Source organism: Salvelinus fontinalis, unplaced genomic scaffold (assembly GCF_029448725.1).
Source record: "Salvelinus fontinalis isolate EN_2023a unplaced genomic scaffold, ASM2944872v1 scaffold_0104, whole genome shotgun sequence".
NCBI classification, from domain to species: Eukaryota; Metazoa; Chordata; class Actinopteri; order Salmoniformes; family Salmonidae; genus Salvelinus; species Salvelinus fontinalis.
The window spans coordinates 329,966-350,295 of record NW_026600313.1 but is presented as its reverse complement, the minus strand read 5'-3'; the positions used below and the strand labels follow the sequence as shown (position 1 = coordinate 350,295).

Below are 20,330 nucleotides of genomic sequence, written 5' to 3'. Positions count from 1 at the left end.
GAGAGGGGAGAGGATAGAGAGATAGGAGGAGAGAGAGAGAGAGGGGAGAGGATAGAGAGATAGAAGGAGGGAGGAAGGAGAGAAAGAGAGGAGAGAGAGAAAGAGAAAGAGAGAGGAGGGTGGATGGATGGATAGATGAGAGGAGAGATAGATATGAGAGAGAGCGAGAGAGGCGAGAGGATAGAGAGATAGAAGGAGAGAGAAGAGAGAGAGAGATTTGTTGCGATGACAGAATAATAGTTGAGAGGACACTTACAGAACACACCCTGGCATAAGAACAGAGCTGTCTGTCTGTCCGTCCGTCTGAGACCATCTACCAATTACACTGTGTGCTTCTCTTAAATGCGTCCCCCCGGCTCCTGTGGCTATGAAACAACATGTCCTACTAAACCTCTTTTCAGAGCTGCCCTTCTGGCACTTTGTCTACTTAAGAGTAGACACACACACACACACAAACACACACTCACACACACACACACTCACACACACACACACACACACACACACACACACACACACACACACACACACACACACACACACACACACACACACACACACACACACACACACACACACACACACACACACACACACACACACACACACACACACACACACTCACACACGCACACACGCACACACACACACACACTACTCTACCTAGAGTTGTAAGAGACATCTCCGTCAAGCAGGCGCTCAATAACCACATGGCTACGTCCCAAAATAGCACCATATTCCCTATGTAGTGCACTACTTTTGACCAGGGCCCATAGGGAAACCCACAGGGCCTTGTCTAAAGTAGTGCACTAAGTAGGGAATAGTGTGCCGCTTGGGACGTAGAAACATGCCTTCAAGATAAAAGAGTTTGTTTTGAAATACTTCCGATGCTTTTAAAAAAAACTAAGTGCTCTAAAGCGTTGGTGTTTGGTGGTGAGTGGGGGTTAAACACAGCCGGCTAGCTACTGTTAGCGTCACGGTAACACAATCAAACAAATTTGACTGTGAACCCTTTAAAGAGTACCTAACCCGGATCCGGGAGCACCCCCCACCCCCCCCCACACTGATTAGCATCGCTAGCATAGCGTCACAATTAAATAGTAGCATCTAAATATCATTAAATCACAAGTCCAAGACACCCAATGAAAGACACAGATCTTGTGAATAAAACCACCATTTCAGATTTTTTAAATGTTTTACAGGGAAGACACAATATGTAAATCTATTAGCTAAACACGTTAGCAAAAGACACCATTTTCTTACTCCAACAGTTTCTTACTCCATCAGGTGCTATCACCAATTCGGCTAAACTAAGATATTGATAGCCACTAACCAACAAACAAATTCATAAGATGACAGTCTGATAACATATTTATGGTATAGCATAGTTTTTTTTTTTTAAATGTGCATTTTTCAGGTATAAATCACAGTTCTACATTGCAGCTGCAATCTGATATAGTGCTGATGCAGCTAGAACAATTACAGAGACCAACGTTATATAACTAATTACTTGTCTTAAAACATTTCAGAAAAAATACACAGCGTACAGATATTGAAAGCCCAACATCTGGTGAATCCAAACAATTTTTCAGATTTATTAAATGTTTTATAGCGAAAACAAAATGTAGCGCTAATTTAGCATAGCCACGCCAGCCAGAACCAACTGGGCGCGCCCGACCAGTTCACATGCACGACAGATATATGAAATAACATCGTAAATTGGGTCTTACTATTGCTGATCTTTCATCAGAATGTTGATCAAGGTGTCCTTAGTCCTGATGAGTCGTTCAATCCATTCACAATGGCAACTTTTCCTCTTCATTTAGCCTGGGTACTGGTCGACTGGCACGATTCTGTCCAAAGTTAAAAAACTCACAGAACGGAACACGGCAAAACTCCCGAAAAAATTCAAATAATCTGATTAAACTATATTGAAAAAACATACATTACGATGATATGGTCACATGTATCAATCAAACTTCGAGACGGAGATAGTTTTCATCCGTAACGTCAGCATAACAAAAGACTATTGCACCTCTAAAACGCGCGTTTCAGAAAACCGGAAGTTGTCGGTCACGCTAAAGAAATAGGTCTTATTTCACGTCAGTACAAGATAAACAAAAAATTTCTCCTCTGACGTGTTCCTGACACCCAGAGGAAGACGAATGAAGTGTGTTTCGGGTCATAGGTGGCGTGACCATATATAGGCAGAGCGTTGAAGCGAGCATACACATCTTGCAATCTTCTTCTGGCTCAGGGAAAGTGCTGTCAAATGACCTGTGTTTCACTCAGAGACAAAATTGAAACGGATTTAGAAACCATAGCTTGTTTTCTATCCAATGGTATATGGTTATATGCATATAGTAACAGCAATAATTGAATAAGAGGCAGTTTAATCTGTAGAGGCAATTATGCTAATGTGAAAACAGCACCCCCTGTATTCTCAAGAAGTTAATGTTTAAGGACACTTTAAAAGTCGGGTAGAGAGTGTCAGACTGATAGCTGGGTTAGGAGAGTGTCAGAATGATATCTGGGTTAGGAGAGGGGCAGAGTGATAGCTGGGTTAGGAGAGTGTCAGAGTGATAGCTGGGTCAGGGGAGTGTCAGACTGATAGCTGGGTCAGGTGAGTGTCAGACTGATAGCTGGGTCAGGGGAGTGTCAGAGTGATAGCTGGGTTAGGAGAGGGTCAGAGTGATAGCTGGGTTAGGAGAGTGTCAGAGTGATTGCTGGGTTAGGAGAGTGTCAGACTGATAGCTGGGTCAGGGGAGTGTCAGAGTGATAGCTGGGTTAGGAGAGTGTCAGACTGATAGCTGGGTTAGGAGAGGGTCAGAGGGATAGCTGGGTTAGGAGAGTGTCAGACTGATAGCTGGGTCAGGGGAGTGTCAGACTGATAGCTGGGTTAGGAGAGTGTCAGAGTGATTGCTGGGTTAGGAGAGTGTCAGACTGATAGCTGGGTCAGGGGAGTGTCAGAGTGATAGCTGGGTTAGGAGAGTGTCAGACTGATAGCTGGGTTAGGAGAGGGTCAGAGTGATAGCTGGGTTAGGAGAGTGTCAGACTGATAGCTGAGTCAGGGGAGTGTAAGACTGATAGCTGGGTCAGGGGAGTGTCAGACTGATAGCTGGGTCAAGGGAGTGTCAGACTGATAGCGGGGTAAGGAGAGTGTCAGAGTGATAGCTGGGTCAAGAGTGTGTCATAGTGATAGCTGGGTTAGGAGAGTGTCAGAGTGATAGATAAATTGATATTATATATATAGTAGAACTGGAGGATATTATATATATAGAGTAGAACTGGAGGATATTATTTATATAGTAGAACTGGAGGATATTATATATATAGTAGAACTGGAGGATATTATATAGTAGAACTGGAGGATATTATATATATAGTAGAACTGGAGTATATTATATATATATAGTAGAACTATAGGATAAAATATAGTAGAACTGGAGGATATTATATAGTAAACTGGAGGATATTATATATATAGTAGAACTGGAGGATATTATAGAGTAGAACTGGAGGATATTATATATATAGTAGAACTGGAGGATATTATATATATAGTAGAACTATAGGATATTATATAGTAGAACTGGAGGATATTATATATATAGTAGAACTGGAGGATATTATATATATAGTAGAACTGGAGGATATTATATATATAGTAGAACTGGAGGATATTATGTATATATAGTAGAACTGGAGGATATTATATATATATAGTAGAACTGGAGGATATTATATATATAGTAGAACTGGAGGATATTATATATATAGTAGAACTATAGGATATTATATATATAGTAGAACTGGAGGATATTATATAGTAGAACTGGAGGATATTATATAGTAGAACTGGAGGATATTATATAGTAGAACTGGAGGATATTATATATATAGTAGAACTGGAGGATATGTATATATAGTAGAACTGGAGGATATTATATATATAGTAGAACTGGAGGATATTATATATAAAGTAGAACTGGGGTATATTATATATATTGTAGATCTGGAGGATATTATATAGTAGAACTGAAGGATATTATATGGGCCCCGTGTGGCTCAGTTGGTAGAGCATGGCGCTTGCAACGCCAGGGTTGTGGGTTCGATTCCCACGGGGGACCAGTACAAAAAAAGTATGAATGTATGTACTTGTAAGTCGCTCTGGATAAGAGCGTCTGCTAAATGACTTAAATGTAAATGTAAATGTAGATCTGGAGGATATTATATATATATATAGTAGAACGGGGGGGTATTATATATATAGTAGAACTGGAGGATATTATATATATAGTAGAACTGGAGGATATTATATATATAGTAGAAATGGAGGATATTATATATATAGTAGAACTGGAGGATATTATATATATAGTAGAACTGGAGGATATTATATGGTAGATCTGGAGGATATTATATATATAGTAGAACTGAAGGATATTATATATATAGTAGAACTGGAGAATATTATATATATAGTAGAACTGAAGGATATTATATATATAGTAGAACCGGAGGATATTATATAGTAGACCTGGGGGATATTATATATATATATTATAGTAGAACTGGAGGATATTATATATATAGTAGAACTGGAGGATATTATATAGTAGACCTGGGGGATGTTATATATATATATATATATATATATATATATATATATATAGTAGAACTGGAGGATATTATATATATAGTAGATCTGGAGGATATTATATAGTAGAACTGGAGGATATTATATATATAGTAGAACTGGAGGATATGATATATATAGTAGAACTGGAGGATATTATATAGTATACCTGGGGGATATTATATATATATATATTATAGTAGAACTGGAGGATTTTATATATATAAATATATATATATATATATATATATAGTAGAACTGGAGGATATTATATAGTAGAACTGGAGGATATTATATTTATAGTAGAACTGGAGGATATTATATATATATATATATAGTATAACTGGAGGATATTATTTATATAGTAGAACTGGAGTATATTATATATATAGTAGAACTGGAGGATATTATATAGTAGAACTGGATAATATTATATATATAGTAGAACTGGAGGATATTATATATATAGTAGAACTGGAGGATATTATATAGTAGAACTGGAGGATATTATATATATAGTAGAACTGGAGGATATGATATATATATATATATAGTAGAACTGGAGGATATTATTTATATAGTAGAACTGGAGGATATTATATATATATATATATATATATATATATAGTAGAACTGGAGGATATTATATATATAGTAGAACTGGAGGATATTATATATATATATATATATATATATATATATATATATATATATATAAGATAGATAGTAGAACTGGAGTATATTATATATATAGTAGAACTGGAGTATATTATATATATATATATAAATAGTAGAACTGGAGGATATTATTTATATAGTAGAACTGGAGGATATTATATATATAGTAGAACTGGAGGATATTACATAGTAGAACTGGAGGATATTATATATATAGTAGAACTGGAGTATATTATATATATATAGTAGAACTATAGGATATTATATAGTAGAACTGGAGGATATTATATAGTAAAACTGGAGGATATTATATATATAGTAGAACTGGAGGATATTATAGAGTAGAACTGGAGGATATTATATATATAGTAGAACTATAGGATATTATATAGTAGAACTGGAGGATATTATATCTATAGTAGAACTGGAGGATATTATATATATAGTAGAACTGGAGGATATTATATATATAGTAGAACTGGAGGATATTATGTATATATAGTAGAACTGGAGGATATTATATATATAGTAGAACTGGAGGATATTATATATATAGTAGAACTATAGGATATTATATATATAGTAGAACTGGAGGATATTATATAGTAGAACTGGAGGATATTATATATATAGTAGAACTGGAGGATATTATATATATAGTAGAACTGGAGGATATTATATATATAGTAGAACTGGAGGATATTATATATATAGTAGAACTGGAGGATATTATATATAAAGTAGAACTGGGGTATATTATATATATTGTAGATCTGGAGGATATTATATAGTAGAACTGGAGGATATTATATAGTAGAACTGAAGGATATTATATGGGCCCCGTGTGGCTCAGTTGGTAGAGCATGGCGCTTGCAATGCCAGGGTTGTGGGTTCGATTCCCACGGGGGGCCAGTACAAAAAAAGTATGAATGTATGTACTTGTAAGTCGCTCTGGATAAGAGCGTCTGCTAAATGACTTAAATGTAAATGTAGATCTGGAGGATATTATATATATATATAGTAGAACTGGGGGATATTATATATATAGTAGAACTGGAGGATATTATATATATAGTAGAACTGGAGGATATTATATATATAGTAGAAATGGAGGATATTATATATATAGTAGAACTGGAGGATATTATATATATAGTAGAACTGGAGGATATTATATGGTAGATCTGGAGGATATTATATATATAGTAGAACTGAAGGATATTATATATATAGTAGAACTGGAGAATATTATATATATAGTAGAACTGAAGGATATTATATATATAGTAGAACCGGAGGATATTATATAGTAGACCTGGGGGATATTATATATATATATTATAGTAGAACTGGAGGATATTATATATATAGTAGAACTGGAGGATATTATATAGTAGACCTGGGGGATGTTATATATATATATATATATATATATATATAAATAGTAGAACTGGAGGATATTATATATATAGTAGATCTGGAGGATATTATATAGTAGAACTGGAGGATATTATATATATAGTAGAACTGGAGGATATTATTTAGTAGAACTGGAGAATATTATATATATAGTAGAACTGGAGGATATTATATATATAGTAGAACTGGAGGATATTATATAGTAGAACTGGAGGATATCATATATATATAGTAGAACTGGAGGATATGATATATATATATATATAGTAGAACTGGAGGATATTATTTATATAGTAGAACTGGAGGATATTATATATATAGTAGAACTTGAGGATATTATATATATATATATATATATATATATATATATAGTAGAACTGGAGTATATTATATATATAGTAGAACTGGAGTATATTATATATATATATATATATATAGTAGAACTGGAGGATATTATATATATAGTTGTCACGATCGTCATAATAAGCGGACCAATGCGCAGCGGGATATGAGGACATGTTCTTTTATTAAAGATGACGAAACACGAAACGAACACTTTTACAAAACAACAAACGACCGTGAATCTACAAACGTTAGTGCATATACAAGCTACAAACGTTCAACATAGACAATTACCCACAAACACCTAAAGCCTATGGCTGCCTTAAAAATGGCTCCCAATCAGAGACAACAATAAACCGCTGTCTCTGATTGAGAACCAAATCAGGCAACCATAGACTTTCCTAAACACCTACACTGAACACAACCCCATACATACTACAAAACCCTCTAAACAATACACACACCCTAAACTAGACAAAACACACAAACATCCCCCATGTCACACCCTGACCTAACTAAACTAATAAAGAAAATCAATATAACAAAGGCCAGGGTGTGACAATAGTAGAACTGGAGGATATTATATATATAGTAGAACTGGAGTATATTATATATATAGTAGAACTGGAGCATATTATATATATAGTAGAACTGGAGTATATTATATATATTGTAGAACTGGAGGATATTATATATATAGTAGAACTGGAGGATATTATATAGTAGAACTGGAGGATATTATATATATAGTAGAACTGGAGGATGTTATATAGTAGAACTGGAGGATATTATATAGTAGAACTGGAGGATATTATATATATAGTAGAACTGGAGGATATTATATATATAGTAGAACTGGAGGATATTATATATATAGTAGAACTGGAGGATATTATATATATATATATATATATATATATATATATATAGTTGAACTGGAGGATATTATATAGTAGAACTGGAGGATATTATATATATAGTAGAACTGGAGGATATTATATATATAGTAGATCTGGAGGATATTATATATATATAGTAGAACTGGGGGATATTATATATATAGTAGAACTGGAGGATATTATATATAGTAGAACTGGAGGATATTATATAGTAGAATTGGAGGATATTATATATATAGTAGAACTGGAGGATATTATATAGTAGAATTGGAGGATATTATATAGATTGTAGAACTGGAGGATATGATATATGTAGTAGAACTGGAGGATTTTATATATATATATGTAGTAGAACTGGTAGATATTATATACATAGTAGAACTGGAGGATATTATATATATATATATATATAGTAGAACTAGAGGATATCATATATATAGTAGAACTGGAGGATATTATAATTATAGTTGAACTGGAGGATAGTATATATATAGTAGAACTGGAGGATATTATATATATAGTAGAACTGGAGGATATTATATATATATTAGAACTGGAGGAAATTATATATATAGTAGAACTGGAGGATATTATATATATAGTAGTACTGGAGGATATTATATATATAGTAGAACTGGACGATATTATATAGTAGAACTGGAGGATATTATATAGTAGAACTGGAGGATATTATATATATAGTATAACTGGAGGATATTTTATATATAGTAGATCTGGAGGATATTATATATATAGTAGATCTGGAGGATATTATATATATAGTAGAACTGGAGGATATTATATATATAGTAGATCTGGAGGATTTTATATATATAGTAGATCTGGAGGATAATATATAGCAGAACTGGAGGATATTATATGGTAGAACTGGAGGATATTAAATAGCAGAACTGGAGGATATTATATATATAGTAGAACTGGAGGATATTATATAGTAGAAATGGAGGATATTATATATATAGTAGATCTGAAGGATAATATATAGTAGAACTGGAGGATATTATATATATAGTAGATCTGGAGGATAATATATAGTAGAACTGGAGGATATTATATATATAGTAGAACTGGAGGATAGTATATATATTGTAGAACTGGAGGATATTATATATATAGTAGAACTGGAGGATTATATATAGTAGAACTGGAGGATATTATATGGTAGAACTGGAGGATATTAAATAGCAGACCTGGAGCACATTATATATATAGTAGAACTGGAGGATATTATATATATAGTAGAACTGGAGGATATTATATCGTAGAACTGGAGGATATTATATATATAGTAGATCTGGAGGATATTATATCGTAGAACTGGAGGATATTATATATATAGTAGAACTGGAGGATATTATATATATAGTAGAACTGGAGGATATTATATAGTAGAACTGGAGGATATTATATATATAGCAGATCTGGAGGATATTATATATATAGTAGAACTGGAGGATATTATATAGTAGAACTGGAGGATATTATATATATAGTAGAACTGGAGGATAGTATATATATTGTAGAACTGGAGGATATTATATATATAGTAGAACTAATGGATATTATATATATCGTAGAACTGGAGGATATTATATAGTAGAACTGGAGGATATTATATAGTAGAACCGGAGGATATTATATATATCGTAGAACTGGAGGATATTATATATTTATAGTAGAACTGGAGGATATTATATAGTAGAACTGGAGGATATTATATATATATAGTAGAACTGGAGGATATTATATTTATAGTAGAACTGGAGGATATTATATATATAGTAGAACTGGAGGATATTAAATAGTGTAACTGGAGAATATTATATATATAGTAGAACTGGAGGATATTATATATATAGTAGAACTGGAGGATATTATTTATATAGTATTACTGGAGGATATTATATATATAGTAGAACTGGAGGATATTATATAGTAGAACTGGAGGATATTATATAGTAGAACTGGAGGATATTATATATATAGTAGAACTGGAGGATATTATATATATAGTAGAACTGGAGGATATTATATATATAGTAGAACTGGAGGATATTATATATATAGTAGAACTGGAGGATATTATATATAAAGTAGAACTGGGGTATATTATATATATTGTAGATCTGGAGGATATTATATAGTAGAACTGAAGGATATTATATGGGCCCCGTGTGGCTCAGTTGGTAGAGCATGGCGCTTGCAACGCCAGGGTTGTGGGTTCGATTCCCACGGGGGGCCAGTACAAAAAAAGTATGAATGTATGTACTTGTAAGTCGCTCTGGATAAGAGCGTCTGCTAAATGACTTAAATGTAAATGTAAATGTAGATCTGGAGGATATTATATATATATAGTAGAACTGGGGGATATTATATATATAGTAGAACTGGAGGATATTATATATATAGTAGAACTGGAGGATATTATATATATAGTAGAAATGGAGGATATTATATATATAGTAGAACTGGAGGATATTATATATATAGTAGAACTGGAGGATATTATATGGTAGATCTGGAGGATATTATATATATATAGTAGAACTGAAGGATATTATATATATAGTAGAACTGGAGAATATTATATATATAGTAGAACTGAAGGATATTATATATATAGTAGAACCGGAGGATATTATATAGTAGACCTGGGGGATATTATATATATATATTATAGTAGAACTGGAGGATATTATATATATAGTAGAACTGGAGGATATTATATAGTAGACCTGGGGGATGTTATATATATATATTATAGTAGAACTGGAGGATTTTATATATATATATATATATATATATATATGGTAGAAATGGAGGATATCATATATATAGTAGAACTGGAGGATATTATATAGTATAACTGGAGGATATTATATTTATAGTAGAACTGGAGGATATTATATATATATATATATAGTATAACTGGAGGATATTATTTATATAGTAGAACTGGAGTATATTATATATATAGTAGAACTGGAGGATATTATATAGTAGAACTGGAGAATATTATATATATAGTAGAACTGGAGGATATTATATATATAGTAGAACTGGAGGATATTATATAGTAGAACTGGAGGATATTATATATATAGTAGAACTGGAGGATATGATATATATATATATAGTAGAACTGGAGGATATTATTTATATAGTAGAACTGGAGGATATTATATATATATATATATATATATATATATATATAGTAGAACTGGAGGATATTATATATATAGTAGAACTGGAGGATATTATATATATATATATATATATATATATATATATAGTAGAACTGGAGTATATTATATATATAGTAGAACTGGAGTATATTATATATATATATAAATAGTAGAACTGGAGGATATTATTTATATAGTAGAACTGGAGGATATTATATATATAGTAGAACTGGAGGATATTACATAGTAGAACTGGAGGATATTATATATATAGTAGAACTGGAGTATATTATATATATATAGTAGAACTATAGGATATTATATAGTAGAACTGGAGGATATTATATAGTAAAACTGGAGGATATTATATATATAGTAGAACTGGAGGATATTATAGAGTAGAACTGGAGGATATTATATATATAGTAGAACTGGAGGATATTATATATATAGTAGAACTATAGGATATTATATAGTAGAACTGGAGGATATTATATCTATAGTAGAACTGGAGGATATTATATATATAGTAGAACTGGAGGATATTATATATATAGTAGAACTGGAGGATATTATGTATATATAGTAGAACTGGAGGATATTATATATATAGTAGAACTGGAGGATATTATATATATAGTAGAACTATAGGATATTATATATATAGTAGAACTGGAGGATATTATATAGTAGAACTGGAGGATATTATATAGTAGAACTGGAGGATATTATATATATAGTAGAACTGGAGGATATTATATATATAGTAGAACTGGAGGATATTATATATATAGTAGAACTGGAGGATATTATATATATAGTAGAACTGGAGGATATTATATATAAAGTAGAACTGGGGTATATTATATATATTGTAGATCTGGAGGATATTATATAGTAGAACTGGAGGATATTATATATATAGTAGAACTGGAGGATATTATATATATAGTAGTACTGGAGGATATTATATAAATAGTAGAACTGGAGGATATTATATAGTAGAACTGGAGGATATTATATGGTAGAACTGGAGGATATTATATATATAGTATAACTGGAGGATATTTTATATATAGTAGATCTGGAGGATATTATATATATAGTAGATCTGGAGGATATTATATATATAGTAGAACTGGAGGATATTATATATATAGTAGATCTGGAGGATTTTATATATATAGTAGATCTGGAGGATAATATATAGCAGAACTGGAGGATATTATATGGTAGAACTGGAGGATATTAAATAGCAGAACTGGAGGATATTATATATATAGTAGAACTGGAGGATATTACATAGTAGAAATGGAGGATATTATATATATAGTAGATCTGAAGGATAATATATAGTAGAACTGGAGGATATTATATATATAGTAGATCTGGAGGATAATATATAGTAGAACTGGAGGATATTATATAGTAGACCTGGGGGATATTATATATATAGTAGAACTGGAGGATATTATATATATAGTAGAACTGGAGGATATTATATATATAGTAGAACTGGAGGATATTATATATATAGTAGAACTGGAGGATATTATATATATAGTAGAACTGGAGGATATTATATATATAGTAGAACTGGAGGATATTATATATATAGTAGAACTGGAGGATATTATATATAAAGTAGAACTGGGGTATATTATATATATTGTAGATCTGGAGGATATTATATAGTAGAACTGAAGGATATTATATGGGCCCCGTGTGGCTCAGTTGGTAGAGCATGGCGCTTGCAACGCCAGGGTTGTGGGTTCGATTCCCACGGGGGGCCAGTACAAAAAAAGTATGAATGTATGTACTTGTAAGTCGCTCTGGATAAGAGCGTCTGCTAAATGACTTAAATGTAAATGTAAATGTAGATCTGGAGGATATTATATATATATAGTAGAACTGGGGGATATTATATATATAGTAGAACTGGAGGATATTATATATATAGTAGAACTGGAGGATATTATATATAGTAGAAATGGAGGATATTATATATATAGTAGAACTGGAGGATATTATATATATAGTAGAACTGGAGGAAATTATATGGTAGATCTGGAGGATATTATATATATAGTAGAACTGAAGGATATTATATATATAGTAGAACTGGAGAATATTATATATATAGTAGAACTGAAGGATATTATATATATAGTAGAACCGGAGGATATTATATAGTAGACCTGGGGGATATTATATATATATATTATAGTAGAACTGGAGGATATTATATATTTAGTAGAACTGGAGGATATTATATAGTAGACCTGGGGGATGTTATATATATATATTATAGTAGAACTGGAGGATTTTATATATATATATATATATATATATATGGTAGAAATGGAGGATATCATATATATAGTAGAACTGGAGGATATTATATAGTAGAACTGGAGGATATTATATTTATAGTAGAACTGGAGGATATTATATATATATATATATAGTATAACTGGAGGATATTATTTATATAGTAGAACTGGAGTATATTATATATATAGTAGAACTGGAGGATATTATATAGTAGAACTGGAGAATATTATATATATAGTAGAACTGGAGGATATTATATATATAGTAGAACTGGAGGATATTATATAGTAGAACTGGAGGATATTATATATATAGTAGAACTGGAGGATATGATATATATATATATAGTAGAACTGGAGGATATTATTTATATAGTAGAACTGGAGGATATTATATATATATATATATATATATATATATATATAGTAGAACTGGAGGATATTATATATATAGTAGAACTGGAGGATATTATATATATATATATATATATATATATATATAGTAGAACTGGAGTATATTATATATATAGTAGAACTGGAGTATATTATATATATATATATAAATAGTAGAACTGGAGGATATTATTTATATAGTAGAACTGGAGGATATTATATATATAGTAGAACTGGAGGATATTACATAGTAGAACTGTAGGATATTATATATATAGTAGAACTGGAGTATATTATATATATATAGTAGAACTATAGGATATTATATAGTAGAACTGGAGGATATTATATAGTAAAACTGGAGGATATTATATATATAGTAGAACTGGAGGATATTATAGAGTAGAACTGGAGGATATTATATATATAGTAGAACTGGAGGATATTATATATATAGTAGAACTATAGGATATTATATAGTAGAACTGGAGGATATTATATCTATAGTAGAACTGGAGGATATTATATATATAGTAGAACTGGAGGATATTATATATATAGTAGAACTGGAGGATATTATGTATATATAGTAGAACTGGAGGATATTATATATATAGTAGAACTGGAGGATATTATATATATAGTAGAACTATAGGATATTATATATATAGTAGAACTGGAGGATATTATATAGTAGAACTGGAGGATATTATATAGTAGAACTGGAGGATATTATATATATAGTAGAACTGGAGGATATTATATATATAGTAGAACTGGAGGATATTATATATATAGTAGAACTGGAGGATATTATATATATAGTAGAACTGGAGGATATTATATATAAAGTAGAACTGGGGTATATTATATATATTGTAGATCTGGAGGATATTATATAGTAGAACTGGAGGATATTATATATATAGTAGAACTGGAGGATATTATATATATAGTAGTACTGGAGGATATTATATAAATAGTAGAACTGGAGGATATTATATAGTATAACTGGAGGATATTATATAGTAGAACTGGAGGATATTATATATATAGTATAACTGGAGGATATTTTATATATAGTAGATCTGGAGGATATTATATATATAGTAGATCTGGAGGATATTATATATATAGTAGAACTGGAGGATATTATATATATAGTAGATCTGGAGGATTTTATATATATAGTAGATCTGGAGGATAATATATAGCAGAACTGGAGGATATTATATGGTAGAACTGGAGGATATTAAATAGCAGAACTGGAGGATATTATATATATAGTAGAACTGGAGGATATTACATAGTAGAAATGGAGGATATTATATATATAGTAGATCTGAAGGATAATGTATAGTAGAACTGGAGGATATTATATATATAGTAGATCTGGAGGATAATATATAGTAGAACTGGAGGATATTATATAGTAGACCAGGGGGATATTTTATATATATATTATAGTAGAACTTGAGGATATTATATATATAGTAGAACTGGAGGATATTATATAGTAGACCTGGGGGATGTTATATATATATATTATAGTAGAACTGGAGGATTTTATATATATATATATATATATATATATATAGTAGAAATGGAGGATATCATATATATAGTAGAACTGGAGGATATTATATAGTAGAACTGGAGGATATTATATTTATAGTAGAACTGGAGGATATTATATATATATATATATAGTATAACTGGAGGATATTATTTATATAGTAGAACTGGAGTATATTATATATATAGTAGAACTGGAGGATATTATATAGTAGAACTGGAGAATATTATATATATAGTAGAACTGGAGGATATTACATATATAGTAGAACTGGAGGATATTATATAGTAGAACTGGAGGATATTATATATATAGTAGAACATGAGGATATGATATATATATATATAGTAGAACTGGAGGATATTATTTATATAGTAGAACTGGAGGATATTATATATATATATATATATATATATATATAGTAGAACTGGAGGATATTATATATATAGTAGAACTGGAGGATATTATATATATATATATATATATATATATATATAGTAGAACTGGAGTATATTATATATATAGTAGAACTGGAGTATATTATATATATATATATAAATAGTAGAACTGGAGGATATTATTTATATAGTAGAACTGGAGGATATTATATATATAGTAGAACTGGAGGATATTACATAGTAGAACTGGAGGATATTATATATATAGTAGAACTGGAGTATATTATATATATATAGTAGAACTATAGGATATTATATAGTAGAACTGGAGGATTTTATATAGTAAAACTGGAGGATATTATATATATAGTAGAACTGGAGGATATTATAGAGTAGAACTGGAGGATATTATATATATAGTAGAACTGGAGGATATTATATATATAGTAGAACTATAGGATATTATATAGTAGAACTGGAGGATATTATATCTATAGTAGAACTGGAGGATATTATATATATAGTAGAACTGGAGGATATTATATATATAGTAGAACTGGAGGATATTATGTATATATAGTAGAACTGGAGGATATTATATATATAGTAGAACTGGAGGATATTATATATATAGTAGAACTATAGGATATTATATATATAGTAGAACTGGAGGATATTATATAGTAGAACTGGAGGATATTATATAGTAGAACTGGAGGATATTATATATATAGTAGAACTGGAGGATATTATATATATAGTAGAACTGGAGGATATTATATATATAGTAGAACTGGAGGATATTATATATATAGTAGAACTGGAGGATATTATATATAAAGTAGAACTGGGGTATATTATATATATTGTAGATCTGGAGGTTATTATATAGTAGAACTGGAGGATAGTATATAGTAGAACTGAAGGATATTATATGGGCCCCGTGTGGCTCAGTTGGTAGAGCATGGCGCTTGCAACGCCAGGGTTGTGGGTTCGATTCCCACGGGGGGCCAGTACAAAAAAAGTATGAATGTATGTACTTGTAAGTCGCTCTGGATAAGAGCGTCTGCTAAATGACTTAAAATGTAAATGTAGATCTGGAGGATATTATATATATATATAGTAGAACTGGGGGATATTATATATATAGTAGAACTGGAGGATATTATATATATAGTAGAACTGGAGGATATTATATATATAGTAGAAATGGAGGATATTATATATATAGTAGAACTGGAGGATATTATATATATAGTAGAACTGGAGGATATTATATGGTAGATCTGGAGGATATTATATATAGTAGAACTGAAGGATATTATATATATAGTAGAACTGGAGAATATTATATATATAGTAGAACTGAAGGATATTATATATATAGTAGAACCGGAGGATATTATATAGTAGACCTGGGGGATATTATATATATATATTATAGTAGAACTGGAGGATATTATATATATAGTAGAACTGGAGGATATTATATAGTAGACCTGGGGGATGTTATATATATATATATATATAAATAGTAGAACTGGAGGATATTATATATATAGTAGATCTGGAGGATATTATATAGTAGAACTGGAGGATATTATATATATAATAGAACTGGAGGATATGATATATATAGTAGAACTGGAGTATATTATATAGTATACCTGGGGGATATTATATATATATATTATAGTAGAACTGGAGGATATTATATATATATATATATATATATATATAGTAGAAATGGAGGATATCATATATATAGTAGAACTGGAGGATATTATATAGTAGAACTGGAGGATATTATAATTATAGTAGAACTGGAGGATATTATATATATATATAGTATAACTGGAGGATATTATTTATATAGTAGAACTGGAGTATATTATATATATAGTAGAACTGGAGGATATTATATATTTAGTAGAACTGGAGGATATTATATAGTAGAACTGGAGGATATTAGATATATATAGTAGAACTGGAGGATATGATATATATATATATATAGTAGAACTGGAGGATATTATTTATATAGTAGAACTGGAGGATATTATATATATATATATATATATATATATATATATATATATATAGTAGAACTGGAGGATATTATATATATAGTAGAACTTGAGGATATTATATATATATATATATATATATATATATATATATATAGTAGAACTGGAGTATATTATATATATAGTAGAACTGGAGTATATTATATATATATATATATATAGTAGAACTGGAGGATATTATATATATAGTTGTCACGATCGTCATAATAAGCGGACCAATGCGCAGCGGGATATGAGGACATGTTCTTTTATTAAAGATGACGAAACACGAAACGAACACTTTTACAAAACAACAAACGACCGTGAATCTACAAACGTTAGTGCATACACAAGCTACAAACGTTCAACATAGACAATTACCCACAAACACCTAAAGCCTATGGCTGCCTTAAAAATGGCTCCCAATCAGAGACAACAATAAACAGCTGTCTGATTGAGAACCAAATCAGGCAACCATAGACTTTCCTAAACACCTACACTGAACACAACCCCATACATACTACAAAACCCTCTAAACAATACACACACCCTAAACTAGACAAAACACAAACATCCCCCATGTCACACCCTGACCTAACTAAACTAATAAAGAAAATCAGTATAACAAAGGCCAGGGTGTGACAATAGTAGAACTGGAGGATATTATATATATAGTAGAACTGGAGAATATTATATATATAGTAGAACTGGAGCATATTATATATATAGTAGAACTGGAGAATATTATATATATAGTAGAACTGGAGTATATTATATATATTTTAGAACTGGAGGATATTATATATATATATATATATATATATATATATATATAGTAGAACTGGAGTATATTATATATATTGTAGAACTGGAGGATATTATATATATATATATATAGTAGAACTGGAGGATATTAAATATATAGTAGAACTGGAGGATATTATATATATAGTAGAACTGGAGGATATTATATATATAGTAGAACTGGAGTATATTATATATAGAGTAGAACTGGAGGATATTATATAGTAGAACTGGAGAATATTATATATATAGTAGAACTGGAGGATATTATATATATAGTAGAACTGGAGGATATTATATAGTAGAACTGGAGGATATTATATATATAGTAGAACTGGAGGATATTATATAGTAGAACTGGAGGATATTATATATATAGTAGAACTGGAGGATATTATATATATAGTAGAACTGGAGGATATTATATAGTAGAACTGGAGGATATTATATAGTAGAACTGGAGGATATTATATATATAGTAGAACTGGAGGATATTATATATATAGTAGAACTGGAGGATATTATATATATAGTAGAACTGGAGGATATTATATATATAGTAGAACTGGAGGATATTATATATATATATATATATATAGTTGAACTGGAGGATATTATATAGTAGAACTGGAGGATATTATATATATAGTAGAACTGGAGGATATTATATATATAGTAGATCTGGAGGATATTATATATATATTGTAGAACTGGGGGATATTATATATATAGTAGAACCGGAGGATATTATATATATAGTAGAACTGGAGGATATTATATAGTAGAATTGGAGGATATTATATATATAGTAGAACTGGAGGATATTATATAGTAGAATTGGAGGATATTATATATATTGTAGAACTGGAGGATATGATATATATATATGTAGTAGAACTGGTAGATATTATATACATAGTAGAACTGGAGGATATTATATATATATATATATATAGTAGAACTAGAGGATATCATATATATAGTAGAACTGGAGGATATTATATTTATAGTTGAACTGGAGGATAGTATATATATAGTAGAACTGGAGGATATTATATATATAGTAGAACTGGAGGATATTATATATATAGTAGAACTGGAGGATATTATATATATAGTAGAACTGGAGGATATTATATATATAGTAGTACTGGAGGATATTATATATATAGTAGAACTGGAGGATATTATATAGTAGAACTGGAGGATATTATATAGTAGAACTGGAGGATATTATATATATAGTATAACTGGAGGATATTTTATATATAGTAGATCTGGAGGATATTATATATATATAGTAGATCTGGAGGATATTATATATATAGTAGAACTGGAGGATATTATATATATAGTAGATCTGGAGGATTTTATATATATAGTAGATCTGGAGGATAATATATAGCAGAACTGGAGGATATTATATGGTAGAACTGGAGGATATTATATATATAGTAGAACTGGAGGATATTATATATAAAGTAGAACTGGGGTATATTATATATATTGTAGATCTGGAGGTTATTATATAGTAGAACTGGAGGATATTATATAGTAGAACTGAAGGATATTATATG

At 30.0% G+C, this 20,330-nt stretch overlaps 3 non-coding genes across 3 annotated transcripts; all 3 read left to right on the top strand.

Moving 5' to 3' along the window:
- Window positions 1-10,164: 10,164 nt before the first annotated feature.
- On the top strand, window positions 10,165-10,240 carry trnaa-ugc (transfer RNA alanine (anticodon UGC)). The gene has a single exon. It is a non-coding gene; the product is annotated as a tRNA-Ala (tRNA).
- A 2,660-nt stretch (window positions 10,241-12,900) lies between these two features.
- Window positions 12,901-12,976, top strand: trnaa-ugc (transfer RNA alanine (anticodon UGC)). The gene has a single exon. It is a non-coding gene; the product is annotated as a tRNA-Ala (tRNA).
- Window positions 12,977-16,820: 3,844 nt separating this feature from the next.
- Window positions 16,821-16,896, top strand: trnaa-ugc (transfer RNA alanine (anticodon UGC)). The gene has a single exon. It is a non-coding gene; the product is annotated as a tRNA-Ala (tRNA).
- Window positions 16,897-20,330: the final 3,434 nt, after the last annotated feature.